Genomic DNA, 12,779 nt, shown 5'->3' with positions numbered 1-12,779 from the left:
GTCTCGGCGGCGGCTGAGCGTGGGCCGTGTGTCGGGCGACGCGGTGGTGGGGAAGCATGGCCGTGAAGGCGGCTCGCCCTCATCTTCGATCTGGATCGGGCGGGGGAGATGCCTGGTGGGCGGTGCGGGCTGGAGCTAGCGCGGACGCCGGGGGACGGCCCCGGTGCGGTGGTGCGGAGCGGCGTGCTCAGCCATGGCGGCCCGCTGTGGAGGCGGGCGACAGTGGCGTGGCGGCGCAAGATGTGGGCGCATGCGATGGCGTGCACGGCGGATCTGGCCTGGCAGAGCTTGTGGGCTATGCTGCTCCTTCGGCGGCGGCTTTGAGTGGTGCCATGGGCCGGCTTCGTCAGAGGGGATTGGAGGATGCCGGGGCCGCGGCCCCGGGCCTGATGCCGCCTAGTCTTGCCGGCGGTCTAGTCGTCGTGCGTGGATCTTGTTCCTACTTCGAGGATCCACGCCGAGTGGTGGTGGTTCTGCCGATGAAGCGGGAGGTGCTGCGGCTGGCAGGTCACTAATAGCCGGTGGACGTCGACCATGGGGATTGTGTGATGTGTAGTGCTTCGGATCTGCTCGGATTCAAAGGTGTGATGGAGCTCCGGGCAAAAGTCCAGCCCCGACCTTGGGTCGGTGCCGGCAACGGCGGTGCCATGGCGTCATTCCCCTTCTTGAAGGTGTTGCCGTGGAGCTCCATTGCACGACTCTCCGGGAGAATCTCTAGCTTTAGATGGTCGAAGCGGGCGATGACGGTGGCTACGTCGTTTCCTTCTTTGAGGCATCGCCTTGGAGAGTCAACATACTGCAGTTTGCATGAATCTCTTCGTCGTCGGGGACAGTGGACGTCGGGGCGGCGGCTCCGGGTGGTTTCTGATTGTGCGTCAAGATGGCGATCTCGGGAACAATGTGAGTTGCAGCTCTATGAGGTGGGGCTCTATCTCGGCATTGGTTGGGTGGCATCCTTGTCCCGCTTGGGCGGTAGGGGTGTCGACTCAGTCGATGCGCCCTAGAGGGGGCGATCTGACTTTACGTCGGGGCGGCGGCCCCGGATGCGGTGCGCCATCGTGGTCTGCGAGCGGTTGCCCTGAGCAGCGTGGGCTGTGGGCAGCTGGGTTGTGCGGCGTTGCTGCTCGAGGGAAGCGGTGGTATGTCGGGGCGGCGGCCCCGGAAGGCGGTGCCAGTTGATTGCGCTGGGCGCGACGGAGCGGTGGATGTCGGGACGGCAGCCCCGAGAGAATCATTGTGGCGACCAGACTTCTGTGGCAACGATGATGGTGGGAGCGATGTCGGCGACGCGGCAATGGTTGCGATAGTCGGCTCTTCTCCGGCGTGTCCACGGTATTGCCTCGGTTTGTTTGTTGCCGTGGAGTCGAAGCTGCGGCGGAAGGGCCCTGTGGTGTACGATGACTGGTTGCAGGTGGCCCTTTCGGCGATCTTCCGTGGCGCCAGCCGTGTCTGGTTCTGTTCTTCTGAGTTCTCCGTCAGAGTCGGAGCTGCGTTGTCTGGTTGTAAGTCGACATGTTGTCGATTAGAATGGGATTTGTCCTGTGTGTTTCAGTCTTTGGGAGTGGGCTTGGCCCTTGTTCCGGTTTTCGCCCGGTTTTCCGTAATTAATTGGGCAATTCTCTTTTTCTTAATTAATAGATGAGGCAATCTTTGCCTCCGTTTTGAAAAAAAATGACCACTGCAACATGCATTTGCAAACCAAGCTTCGACAACTATAACTTGAACCGCAAAAACAAAGAGCTAGCAAACAAAGCTCCATCCTATAGAACATATTGGCCATCAAACAGCAACAGAGAAGCAACACGGAGAGAAAAACTGAACCAAGCGGCCGAGTAGATCTGAGTTACCTGACAGCGGTAGCCTCTGGCTGAAATATTTTCCTACACAATAAACTAGCTTGTGTTTGCAATTCAGAGCAGATTAACATAAAATTCAACGTCTATCTGTTCATCTATATGTGTTTAGTCAGTCAAATATAATAAGTATGGTGTATCTCTTCTCCTGGAGCATCAGTAGATCAGTAAACAAACAAGAATCCACTCTCATCGCTTGTAAAAGAAGCGCTTGAAATTAAAATTCAGGTGCAGGACGCCCCTCTCGAAGGTGCACCTGAATCCCGCCTTGCGCGAGTACTCCCACTCCTTGTTCACGATCCTGAACGCCACGTCCTCGTACGGCGGCCCGGCGTGGAACCTGATGATGCAGGTCTCGCCGCTCTCCCCGTCCTCGTGGATGGTGTACTCCGGTGGCTTCGTGCCGGCGAGGTCGGGGTAGTGCAACACGAACTTGTAGCCCTTGACTATCTTGGGCGGTGGCTGGTCATGGTCGTAGTGCACGCGGTTGTACTTGTTCCACTCGAACCCTGACCGCACCCGCGTGATGTACTTGGGCTTCCTCTGCTCTGGCCCTGCCGCCGTCTGTGGCAATGCGACCGGGCAGAGCGCCTCCGATCCTTCCTCCCCGTCGGCGTCGGCCGTGTCATCTCCGTCGTCTGCGCTCTCGGGTTCGTCCTTGTTGTCGGAAGAGGTCGCTGCCTCGTCGTCGCATGTTGAGTAGTTCTGCTCCAGGTACTTCTTGGCCTTCTCCACCCGGATAAGCTCCGTCACACCCTGCCAGTGCTCGACGACCATGGCCTCGCCGGCGGCCATCCGGGCGGCGACGGCCTTCTCCATCGCTTCGAGCTCTTCGACGCTCTTGCCTTCGACGACGCTCCTCACGTCGGCCAAAATCGCGGCGTGCAACAGCCTCTCGCCGTGCCCGGCCGTCCCGGCGGCCCTGGCAATCTCGGCGTCGCACATGATCTTGGCGGCCTCCCAGAAGGGCCCGTTCGCCCGGTCGATCTCGGCGTGCTGATCGATCTCCCTGCCGAGTTCCCTGAGGTCCTCCAAGGACGCGCCGCGGAACGCCGCGACCGCGCGGGGCCGCGTCCCGTCGAGGGACTTCACGAGCACGTCGATGAGCTTGGGGCGCCCGTAGCCGAACCGCGTCTCGGCCCGGATCCTGCTCTGCTCGACGAGGAAGGCGGCCTCCTTCTCCTCCTCCTCCGCCCTGGCCAGCGACGCGGTCGTGATCGGAGGCGGCGAGCTCCGCCGGGTCGCGGCCGACGAACTGACGGCGGCGGCCTCCTTGCGGCGGGCCAGGCAGCGGCGACGCTCGGAGCGGATCGAGACGATGTCTGGGAGGAGGCCGCGGGAGAGATCGCGGTCGAGCTTCTTGTGCCAGACGAAGGCCCCCAGGCCACGCGCCGCGAGCTTGTGGGACACGGCGTCGGCGCGGCGACGGACGGCCTTTGACAGCGAGCTCGACGGGCGCGTGATCTCCCGGGCGGGGGAGGCGGCGCTTGGCTTTGCCATTGGCGGCGCGAGATCAGAGCGCACCGGAGTCAAGGGCGTTGAAGGACCCGGTTGATTAGGACGCGGGAGGTGTTTGCCCCGTCCGTTGCTCGGTCAAAGAAAAAGCAAAATAAAGGGTTGAAAAAAAAACCGACTATAGGGAACCGACTCCGAAGCGTTGCCTTTTTTATTTATATTTATTTATTATTATTATACGAACCGACTTTGTTTTTTAGTTGCTGAAAAATAGTTTGGACACCTAAAAGTACTTTCTTTTGCAAAGGAAAAAGTTAAAAATAAACCTTGAATTTGTAGATGAAAGATAAATCAAACTCTAAATTTTGACTGAAATCAGCACAGCGAACTTTTAAATTCCGGTCTATTTTAAACCTTGAGCGCATTGCCAAACAAAGATCATCGATGTGGCACCTCAAATTCGGGATCGCTGCGCCTAACTCTACTAACGTGGGACTTTAAAATACCAAAAAAAAAGAGACAGCTGGGGATCATACTTGCAACCTTGCGTCGCTAAACTACACATGCTAGGCACTCTAAACAGATAGCTATTCTTGACAAATTAAAAGCGAGAATGTATTTAACCACATAACGCGACGTCCAGCTTTGAAATTTTACCGACATTTTCCTATACATTTTTTGTGGTAATTTATATTTGTTTTTGAGAATGGCAAGTTCGCTCATGGCAAATCTGCCTTACTTTATTTTTTTTCTAAGGAATTGATGTACTTGTAGACAAAAATTATCATCATCAACTAGAATTGCCATAAAAAAATGTCTATTTTTCCATGTGCATGTACCTGACATCAGGCATTTATTATTTTCAAATAGTTTTTGTACCATCAATTCATCTTCTCGAAGAGAAGATTCGCAGCTCTGAGGCAGAGCTAGGATTTCACCAGAGACTTTGTGCCGTCACCGTCGAAGCAGAGGCAAGGGGTGGGCATCAAGGTGTGGATGCGTCTAGAGCAGAAAGAAGATGTATCGGTTGTAAGATTTTGATCCAATCTATCGAATGTTACCTACTCCCTCCGTTCCAAAATAGATGACTCAACTTTGTATTAATTTTAGTAAAAAATTAATATAAAATTGGATCATCTATTTTGGAATGGAAGAAGTAACATCGAACCATTTACAGGCAGACATAGCTAATTTGGTCCCATAGCCTTGCTGTCTGCGGCTCAGTGTGGAGGAGGAGCGGCTCGGATGTGGGCGGCGGCGCCGATGGCGTGCCGGTAGCAGCGCGAGGGCGGGAGCTTTACGGGCCCACGAGGGCTCGGCCGGGCCTGTGGGCCTACGGGCCTGGTGTGCTCCTGCTATTGCGTTCGGACGGCTATCGTCGCTGATGGTGGAGGTGGGGCCCTCCCGCGTGCTGACGGTGTTGCTGCCCTAGTCCCGGCTCTGATTCTTCGCCGTGTTGTCCTCACTTCGCGGTGTCGTGGTGAGACGGCGTGGGGGCCTCTTGACCGTGTTGGCGCTGGGTGGTGGTTGGTTTGGTGGCTGGCTCCGGAGCGCCCGAGGTGCGGGTTGGGATCGGGGGAAACCCCTGTCGGCTTGGCCGACACCGGCGCGGTGGCGCCTGTGGGTGCCACCTGACCTTCCGGGAGGGCGTTGGGGGCTACCCTTCCTCTCGCCTCGTCGTGTACCGGGGAAACCCTTGGCAGCAACGTCGTCATCGTCGTGATCCTTCTTGGAGGTGTTGATAGGTGCCGGCGCTTCGGAGTCTTGGAGCCTAGTGGAAGATCCCGGTGGGCGCAGCGTTCGCGAGGCTTCTTCGTTTTCGTTGATCCGCCGTTGTCGGCATTTGTTTCTTTTGCTCTTTCTCTGTCATTTCTTTTGAGCGTGACTGTGCTTCTTCCGCCCCAGCACCTATCCTTGTATGGCTTGGTTGGTTGCTTTGTATACAAAGCGGGGGAAACCCTTTTTCGGTAAAATGTCCGCAAACATCAATGTTCAAGAAATCGTTAACTAGTAGCTGCTCGGTCGGTTTAGGAGTAGCGATTAATCGGTGAATCGTCCTATTAACTGGGTTATTCGGTCAATCATTAATCGATAGATTGAATAGGAACTTGCGAACATATATCTCTACTTTTTATGTATTATACCACACTCATGATCCCAACTATATAGTATACCAAAATATGTTTCCGTACACATATGAAAAGTATAGAGAAGAGGTAACATTATTGATCCTATCTATTAAGGAGCGGGATGCGGCTGGAAGGGATTACGGGCCAAAAAATTGGGCTTTGTTTTCCCATCCGTTAATGGACCAACATGGATTAATTTGCCTAACAAGTTAACGCAGACGAATATGCAGACCATGCTATGAATAGCGATTAACTGGCCCAAACTGGTTAATCAAGTGAATTCTTGAATAGTGGCAGACGTGCTTGCGTACAATGACTAGGCGGTCCTCAAATTTTGCCATTTGCAATCACAAACCCTATTTTCAAAAACACCAAAAACATGTAAACACACGCACATTGATCATTTTGGATTTGGATGCCAGTTCCTGTGTAGACGACCCCGACTGACAGTCCGTCTTGGGCCGACAGGGTTATTTGTACTTAAGAGATGACATCCGTGTTGGTCCGACAGGGTTGGGGGCATAGTCCCACCTCGCTACGGAGGAGCGAGGCGGCCGGCTTAAATAGCCACGTTGGTCATCATGGCACCCTTTCTAGAAGTTATGGACTGTCACTATTAGCAGAGAAGATTCATAGTCATAGTCCATATCCCTCACAAAGGGAGCAATGATGGCTGCCCGACTCTTTTTGCTTCATTTCATGAAGCTCCGCTAGGCCACTAGTGCTCATCTGATGACTAAAACTTGGTAGGACAATAGCTAGCAGAAGTTCGGCATAGAGGACGAAGAAGAGAGGAGAGGAGTGCTACCTCTTGAGCACTGCGTTGGTTTTCCTTGAATAGAAAAGGGTGATGCAGCAAAGTAGCATAAGTATTTTCCTCAGTTTTTAAGAACCAAGGTACCAATTCAGTAGGAGGCTCCTTAAAAGTCCCACACACCTACACAAACAAGCAAGAACCTCGCAACCAACACAATAAAGGGGTTGTCAATCCCTTCACGGCAACTTGCGAAAGTGAGATCTGATAGAGATAATAATATAAGATAAATATTTTTGGTATTTTTATGATATAGATTGGAAAGTAAAAGATGCAAATAAAAGTAGATGGAAAACTTATATGATAAAAGATAGACCCGGGGGCCATATGTTTCACTAGTGGCTTCTCTCAAGATACCATAAGTATTACAGTGGGTGAACAAATTACTGTCGAGCAATTGATAGAAAAGTGCATAGTTATGAGATTATCTAGGCATGATCATGTATATAGGCATCACATCCGTGACAAGTAAATCGAAACGATTATGCATCTACTGCTATTACTCCACACATCGACCAACTCTTGCTTGCATCTAGAGTATTAAGTTCATGAAGAACAGAGTAACGCATTAATAAAGATGACATGATGTAGAGGGATAAACTCATTGAATATGATATAAACGCCATCTTTTTATCCTTGATGGCAACAATACAATACGTGCCATGCTTCCCCTGCTGTCACTGGGAAAGGACACCGAAAGATTGAACCCAAAGCTAAGCACTTCTCCCATTGCAAGAAAAATCAATCTAGTAGGCCAAACCAAACTGATAAATTAAATAGACTTGCAAAGATAACTAATCACACATAAAAGAATTCAGAGAAGATTCAAATATTTCTCATAGATAAACTTGATCATAAACCCACAATTCAACGGATCTCGACAAACACACCGCAAAAAGAGTTACATCGAATAGATCTCCAAGAAGATCGAGGAGAACTTTGTATTGAGATTCAAAGAGAGAGAAGAAGCCATCTAGCTAATAACTATGGACCCGAAGGTCTGTGGTAAACTACTCACAACTCATAGGAGAGGCCTTGGAGATGATGTAGAGGCCCTCCGTGGTCGACTCCCCCTCCTGCGGAGCGCCGACGAAGGCTCCAAAATGGGATCTCGCGGATACAGAATGTTACGTCGGTGGAATTAGGTTTCATGGTGCTCCTGGATGTTTTCGGGGTACGTGGATATATATAGGAGGAAGAAGTAGGTCGGTTGACGCTCGAGGGGCCCACGAGGGTGGGGGGCGCGCCCACCCCCAAGGGGCGTGCCGGCCCTTGTGGCCACCTCGTTTGTTGCTTGACGTCCGCTCCAAGTCCCCTGGATTGCGTTTGTTCCAAAAAGATCGCTCCCGAAGGTTTCATTCCATTTGGACTCCATTTGATATTCATTTTCTTCGAAACACTAAAATAGGCACAAAAAAACATCAATTCGGGCTGGGCCTCCGATTAGTAGGTTAGTCCCAAAAATGATATAAAAGTGTAAAGTAAAGCCCATAAACATCTAAAAAGGATAATATAATAACATGGAACAATCAAAAATTATAGATACGTTGGAGACATATCAAGCATCCCCAATCTTAATTCCAGCTCCTCCTCGAGCAGGTAAATGATAAAAACAGAATTTTTGATGTGGAATGCTACCTAGCATAATTCTCAATGTAATTTTCTTTATTGTGGCATGAATGTTCAGATCCAAATAATTCAAAATAAAAGTTCATATTGACATAAGAAATAGTAATACTTCAAGCGTACTAATAAAGCAATCATGTCTTCTCAAAATAGCATGGCTAAAGAAAGTTATCCCTACAAAATTATATAGTCTGGCTATGCTCTATCTTCATCACATAAAGTATTTAATCATGCATAACCCCGATGACAAGCCAAGCAATTGTTTCATACTTTAGTAATCTCAAACTTTTTCAACTTTCACGCAATACATGAGCGTGAGCCATGGACATAACACTATATATGGAATAGAATGGTGGTTGTGGAGAAGACAAAAAAGGAAGATAGTCTAACATCAACTAGGCGTATCAACGGGCTATGGAGATGCCCATTAATAGATATCAATGTGAGTAAGTAGGGATTGCCATGCAACAGATACACTAGAGCTATAAATGTATGAAAGCTCAACAAAAGAAACTAAGTGGGTGTGCATCCAACTTGCTTGCTCACGAAGACCTAGGGCATTTTGAGGAAGCCCATCATTGGAATATACAAGCCAAGTTCTATAATGAAAAATTCCCAATAGTATATGAAAGTGACAACATGGGAGACTCTCTATCATGAAGATCATGGTGCTACTTTGAAGCACAAGTGTGGTAAAAAGGATAGTAGCATTGTCCCTTCTCTCTTTTTCTCTCTTTTGTTTATTGGGCCTTTCTCTTTTTTTGGCCTTTCTCTTTTTTCTTTTTTTTGTAAAGTCTGAAGTCGCATCCCGGCTTGTGGGGGAATCATAGTCTCCATCATCCTTTCCTCACTTGGGACAATGCTTTAATAATGAAGATCATCACACTTTTATTTACTTACAACTCAAGATTACAACTCGATACTTAGAACAAAATATGACTCTATATGAATGCCTCCGGCGGTGTACCGGAATATGCAATGAATCAAGAGTGACATGTATGGAATTATGAAGGTGGATTTGCCACAAATACGATGTTAACTACATGATCATGCAAGAGCAATATGACAATGATGATGCGTGTCATAATAAACGGAACGGTGGAAAGTTGCATGGCAATATATCTCGGAATGGCTATGGAAATACCATAATAGGTAGGTATGGTGGCTGTTTTGAGGAAGGTATATGGTGGGTGTATGGCACCGGCGAAAGTTGCGCGGCACAAGAGAGGCTAGCAATGGTGGAAGGGTGAGAGTGCGTATAATCCATGGACTCAATATTTCTATACTCCTATATAGTATACGAATATCAAGGTATATGGACCATTGGATCTTTGTAATCCAACGGTTCACATTCGATTGCTTTGGATAGAGGACTACGTGGCTGCATCAGACTGTATGATGGGCTAATCCAACGGTCCACCATGCAGGGATTCGCCGTGAGTGACCATCCTTGTGCTGCCAACCTGACACCGTGCATGCAGGTTCGCGATTCTTCCATACTGGGCACCGCTCCCTAGAAATCTCTGGCAGGCTCTCGAGTAAACAAATGCTGCCCTACAGTGAATTACTACTTGCAAGCTACCATACCAGGCAAGTAGGAGTACTGCTACTATGCGGCGTGACGAGGGAGAAGAAAATAACGCATGCAGCATGCAGGATGCAGCCTCAGAACGGACAGATTAGAAATGACAAGTAGACTAGCTTAGTATGTGTTGTGACTAAATAGCTACATATAGATACTTCCTAAACTCACATAGGTTCTCAGGCATGCCAAAAACATTTTCTCATTTTTGTGATTTGTTAAAAATTCATACATGTACTGTGATCTACATGTTTGCCGAAATGATATTTTATATAAAATAATTATGAAGAATACAACCTCTGCAAAAATAAGAAGACTGTTCATGTTTATATGGATTTAAATAAGCTTTTTTGACACCCTCATGCTTGTCATTTTTGTACCACATGCAAATCGCAGTATTTTTTTTGAAAACTTTTTTATGCTAAATAACGCCTCTATTTGCATGCATGATTTTTCCGATCAATTTTTTGTATTAGTAGCGTATTTACCTTTAGGGGAATATTACTAGCATATTTGAAAAAACAAATTGCTCCCCAGGGTGCCCGAGAATCAAAAAGGCTGTTTTTTCACTTTCTCTTATAAATTCATTTTACAAATATTATGGCCCAGTTTTCCTTTATTTTCCCAATGCTTTTGTTGCATAGACTTCTACTCATCAGACAAAGTAATCACTGCATGCGCGTGTATGGACTTTAGTTGAAAAAAGAATAAAAAAATTTCAACAATCTGGTTGTATATTGTATAAAAAAAGGCTGCAACCCCTCACACCACACAACATTTCACAATGATCCTTAAATCTACACGTGCATGGCACGTGCCATGTACTAGTAGTCATAAAGAACTCATATACTTATTGCAAAAATCTACAAGCCATTGAAAACAAAGTACTACGCGCATGCTCCTAGGGGGATAGATTGGTAGGAAAAGACCATCACTCGTCCCCGACCGCCACTCATAAGAAAGACAATAAATAAATAAATTATGCTCCAACTTCATCACAAAGCGGTTCACCATACGTGCATGTTACGGGAATCACAAACTTTAACACAAGTATTCTTTAAATTCACAATTACCCAACTGGCATGACTCTAATATCACCATCCTCATATATCAAAACAATTATCAAGCATCAAATTGATCATAGCATCCAATTCACTTTCTATGATAGTTTTTATTATACCCAACTTGGATGCTCATCATTCTAGGACCAGTTTTATAACCATAGCAAATACCATGCTGTTCTAAGAGACTCTCAAAATAATATAAGTAAATCATGAGAGGTCAATAATTTCTACAAAATAAAGCCACCGCCGTGCTCTAAAAGATATAAGTGAAGCACTAGAGCAAAAATTATCTAGCTCAAAAGATATAAGTGAAGCACATAGAGTATTCTAATAAATTCCAAATCAAGTGGGTTTCTCCCAAAAGGTGTGTACAGAAAGGATGATTGTAGTAATATAAAAAGCAAATAATAATATCATACAAGACGCTCCAAGCAAAACACATATCATGTGGCGAATAAAAATATAGCTCCAAGTAAAGTTACCGATAGACGAAGACGAAAGAGGGGATTCCTTCCGGGGCATCCCCAAGATTAGGCTTTTGGTTATCCTTGAATATCTTGGGATTCCATGGGCATCCCCAAGCTTAGGTTCTTGCCACTCCTTATTCCATAGTCCATCAAATCTTTACCCAAAACTTGAAAACTTCACAACACAAAACTCAATAGAAAATCTCATAAGCTTCCTTAGTGCAAGAAAGAAAAACCACCACATAAGGTACTGTAATGAACTCATTCTTTATTTATATTGGTTTTAACCTAATGCATTCCAACTTCTCTATGGTTCATACCCCCCGATACTAGCCATAGATGCATCAAAATAAGCAAACAACACATGAAAAACAGAATCTGTCAAAAACATAACAGTCTGTAGCAATTTGTAACTTTCGAATACTTCTGGAACTATCAAAATCCTACCAAAATAGGAAGTCCTGGGCAATTTGTCTATTGATCTACATCAAAAAGAATCAATGCAAAATCACGTTTTTGTGATTTACTACAATTATTTTTGTGTGCACAAAAGTTTCTGTTTTTCAGCAGAATCAAATTAACTATCACCGTAGGTTATCCTATAGGTTCTACTTGGAACAAACACTAATTAAAACATGCAAACACATATAAACAGAAGCTAGATGAAATATTTATTACTAAACAGAAGCGAAAAGCAAGTAACTAAAATAAAATTGGGTTGCCTCCCAACTAGCGCTATTGTTTAACGCCCTTAGCTAGGCCTAAAATCGAGGATAGATCTAAGAAGTGCCATCTTTGGCATTCAATTCATAAGTAGCTCGCATGATAGATTCATAAGGTAATTTAACTTTCTCTCTAGGGAAGTGTTCCATGCCTTTCCTTAATGGAAATTGGAATCTAATATTCCCTTCCTTCATATCAATAATTGCACCAATCGTTCTAAGGAAAGGTCTACCAAGAATAATAGGACAGGAAAGATTGCAATCTATATCAAGAATGATAAAATATACTAGCACATAATTCGTATTTGCAACAATAAGAACATCATTGATCCTTCCCATAGGCTTCTTAATGGTGGAATCCGCAAGGTGCAAGTTTAAAGAGGAATCATCAAAATCATGGAAACCTGTCACATCACATAAAGTATTCAGAATCGTGGAAACACTAGCACCCAAATCACACAAAGCATAGCACTCATGATCTTTAATTTTAATCTTTATAGTAGGTTCCGATGTTGGGGAACGTAGCAGAAATTCAAAATTTTCCTACGTGTCACCAAGATCTATCTATGGAGAAACCAGCAACAAGGGAAAGGAGAGTGCATCTACATACCCTTGTAGATCGCTAAGCGGAAGCGTTCAAGAGAACGGGGTTGAAGGAGTCGTACTTGTCGTGATCCAAATCACCGGAGATCCTAGTGCCGAACGGACGGCACCTCCGCGTTCAACACACGTACAGCCCGGTGACGTCTCCCATGCCTTGATCCAGCAAGGAGAGAGGGAGAGGTTGAGGAAGACTCCATCCAGCAGCAGCACGACAGCGTGGTGGTGGTAGAGGAGCGTGGCAATCCTGCAGGGCTTCGCCAAGCACCGCGGGATATGAGGAGAAAGAGAGGTAGGGCTGCGCCAACAGGAGAAGAAACTCATGTCTTGGGCTGCTCCTATGCCTCCACTATATATAGGGGGAGAGGGGGCTGCGCCCCCACCTAGGTTTCCATCCCCTAGGGGCGGCGGACAGCCCTAGATCCCATCTAGGGGGGCGGCCAAGGGGGGAGAGGGGGAAACTTGCC

Source organism: Triticum aestivum, chromosome 2B, assembly GCF_018294505.1.
Source record: "Triticum aestivum cultivar Chinese Spring chromosome 2B, IWGSC CS RefSeq v2.1, whole genome shotgun sequence".
NCBI classification, from domain to species: domain Eukaryota; kingdom Viridiplantae; phylum Streptophyta; class Magnoliopsida; order Poales; family Poaceae; genus Triticum; species Triticum aestivum.
Note: the sequence above shows the minus strand (reverse complement) of the source record.